We start from the raw sequence: 3,816 nt of genomic DNA on the forward strand, positions 1-3,816 counted from the left end.
ATAATAATAATAATAAAATATGATAGATCTAAAAATTACTTAATCTAGTCGATTAGAGTAAAAGTAGTCTTTATAAGAGAAGAGCTTATTAGAATAATTTCTTAAAATCCTACTACTAGTAGTAAAAATAATAAAGCCCTCTCTATTATTTAGCTACTATATAATAATAGTCTATTTCTATATATAAAAGATATTATAGATATAAAGCTAGCCTAGGAAAAACTATAAGAGATTTATTACCTGAAGGATTTTACTATAGAGTATTTAACTTCAAAAGAATTCTTTAATATTTAATTAGATGATTTTTATACTATAGAAGAATATCTAAATAAAGTTAAAATACTAGTAGATAATCTTACTAATAAAGAGATTATACTATTAAAATAGGTAGTAATTATATAGATTTTAAATAGTTTAAATAAAGAATATAAATTATTAATATAATCTATTATTTAATCTCTATAAAGAGATCTAAATTTAGGGGATTGTTAACTTGACCCCCCCCCAATGGATAAATCGACTCCCCCTGCCTGAAAATCCAGTCACCGCTTTCCTAATCGGATGCAACACTGGATTCTGCCATATATACTACTAGTGTAGAGTTTTCTGCCATATAATTCTGCCACCACTATAGGAATTCCGGTTTATATAGTAAAAAAACATGTATTTTGATAAGAAAAAATCGTATATTTTTATTATTTTAAGTATTTATATACTTATATAGGTTAAATATGCTTCTTATATAGGTCCCTACGTACGAGTTCTACGTCCTCGACCCTATCTTTAACCCTATCTTTATCCTCTAGTCTCGGTATTACTACTACTAGTTTTATTACTCCTAGTTTTACTACTATTTATTCTATATCTATACCTATATTCTCGACCCTGTCCCTATCCTTATAGCCGTCCTTATCTTTATCCTCGGCTCTCTTTCTATAACGAAAGATCTTAGTATATAGAACGATCCTATATAAAAGGATTAGGGGAAGACTATAGTTATTAGATACTTTACTATTAGATATTTAGAAGATTTCTAATACCCTAGGGGCGTCCCTATCGACGTACTAGAAGGGAATCCTATATAAGAAGTAATAGATTGATAGGTAGAGTATTATTAATACTATATAAATACTAATATTAGTGATATAACTCTAGTTCGAGGGATCGTTCTTTATCTTTATACTATTTTAGTAAATAGATATATAGAAAACTAGCTATTTCTTTAGAATTATAAATATAAGTTAATAGAATAGCTAGTTTATTATCCGCTAGAGGTAGATACTATATATAAATATCCTTTATAAGCTAAATCGCCTATATTAAGATCCGGGTATAAAAGAGTCTATAAAGCTATAGGATATATATTAGCCGATAAGTCTTCTACTCTTTAATTCTATACTAGACCTTAGTAAATTAGTAGTTAACTAACTAGGTAAAACTAGTAAAGATTATAAATAAGCTATTATTTAAAATCTAGAGACCTTATTTAAGTAGCTAATATACGCTCTCTATATAAGTTTAATATAGCGATCTTATTAAGATAAAGATATTATAATATAAAATAATAAAAAAAGGGGATTGATATATTTGCCCCCCTTTGGTTATTCCTGCCCCCCCTATCTGATTCTGCCTGATTCTGCCAGATTTCATGGTAGAATTATTTTCTGCTGGTTAAATTTATACTTTTCGAATATTGATTTATATAGTAAAAAATGTATCTTTATAATCAGAATAAAAAGCTTATTCCTATATAATCGAAGCTTCTATTCGTATATAACCCCCTATTCCGCTTAGTCTATATCAAATCTCTATAGTAAGTAGCAAGTGGAGTAGCTAGGGTAGCTAGAAAAGCTATAATAGTAACGGGAACGGGGTTAGACTCGGTAAGCGATAGAGGATTACCTTAAGTATAAAGTAAGGCTAGCGATAGTAGTAGTAGTAGTAGTAGTAGTAGTAGTAGTAGTAGTAGTAGTAGTAGTAGTAGTAGTAGTAGTAGTAGTAGTAGTAGTAGTAGTAGTAGTAGTAGTAGTAGTAGTAGTAGTAGTAGTAGTAGTAGTAGTAGTAGTAGCTATAGAGGTAGAGAATAGAGAAGAGATAAGAGATAAAGGAGAGAAGAAGTAGGAATTGATAAAGAGAAAGGTAGGTTTAAAGAGATTGATTAATTATTATAAATCTTTACTTTTTATAAGGAGTACTTATTTTTATTAGAGGTTTATATAGTAAATAGAGGTACCGTTAGGCTGCTATACTTGATTAGAGAAAGCGGTAATTTAAAAAGGAAGGCGGTGAGAAAAGCGGTCAACGGCTGCCTGAAGATTAAGGTAGGGGGGGCAGGAATAACCAAAGGGGGGGGCAAATATATCAATCCCCTAAAAAAACTTCTTTAGATAGTTATCTAGCTATTCTTATTATATATAATCTAGTAATAGGGTAAAGAGGGGATTAATATATCGCTTTTTAAAATTACTCTATTTCTAGTCTTTTTCTTTAATTATAGTTATATAAATAACTCGATTCTACCGATAGAATATCTTTTTCTATCTCTCTTTAGCTTTTTTATAGACTTCTTAGGCTTTAGTAGGGGTAAGGCGGTAAGGATTATCTCTAAAGGCTTTATAATATACTTATATAACTTAATTAATAAAAAGAGGGTAGGCTTTTTTTAAAATATTTATATTAATATACTAAATATATATTATATTCTTTATCTCTAGAAAAATAGTATCGATTATATTTATTAAAGCTTACTCTTTATCTATTAGGATTATATATAAAGGTAGTATACTAAAAGATTTATAAACTTTAGTAAGATAGGTAAGTATTATCTAGTAATTCTAATAAAGTATTAGTATTAGATTAGGATTATTAAAGCTATACTTATCTTATATAAATTATCCTTTTTATTTTATATAAAGGTAAAGGTAATATAGATAGTTATTCCGGTAGCTATAAAACCTATAATATCGAGTAATAAAAGACTATATTAGTTAGTTTTATATATATAGTCTTTAAAGATTACCTAAGGATTTATTTAAAGTATTATAACGTTTATTTTATATATATAAAATAAGCTAGATATATAAGAGTTATTTAATTTATATTTAAAGATTAAGCTACTATCCTTAGGAAACTCTATTAATAATACTTAAAGAGGCGTATAGCTAGCTAAGAATTTATCGCTTAACTTCTAATAAGTATTATAGATATCTTCAAGAATAAAGATAGTATCCGGATTAGCTTTATATAGTTTAATTATAATCTACTTTATTATATAGCTTTAATAAAGCCGATTCTTTATATTATCTCTTTTATTAGTAAGATTAAAAGCCTATTAGATAGGGTAAGTTAATACTAGTAAGGATAGATAGTTATAGTTTAGGTTTTTAATAGTAAGATACTAAAGGCCTTATCATATTTATTATATAAGAATCTAATTAAAAGAATTTAAATGATATAAAGGAATTCTAAAATACTAAAAATACAAATTTGCCATTATGTTTTAAATTAAGATTTAAAAATTTAAATCTTATTATTTCAATGTTACAATAGATTTAAATTAAGATTTAAAATCTAAATCTTATTATTTCAATGTTACATCTATATATCTATATGAAATCATAAATCTATAAAGATCTAGATCTATATGAAACCATAAATCTATGAAATCATAAATCTATGAAATCATAAATCTATAAAGATCTAGATCTATATGAAGTCATTAAAATTAAAGAATCTAGATTATATGAAATCATGATTTAATTTAAATGTAACCATACATTTAATATAAATATAGGGAAAAACCCTAAGCATAGTTAG

This window comes from Penicillium mononematosum (assembly GCF_028829835.1).
Source record: "Penicillium mononematosum strain IBT 11891 chromosome Unknown utg000005l:1.0-9366267.0:1.0-9372171.0, whole genome shotgun sequence".
In the NCBI taxonomy this organism is placed as follows: Eukaryota; Fungi; Ascomycota; class Eurotiomycetes; order Eurotiales; family Aspergillaceae; genus Penicillium; species Penicillium mononematosum.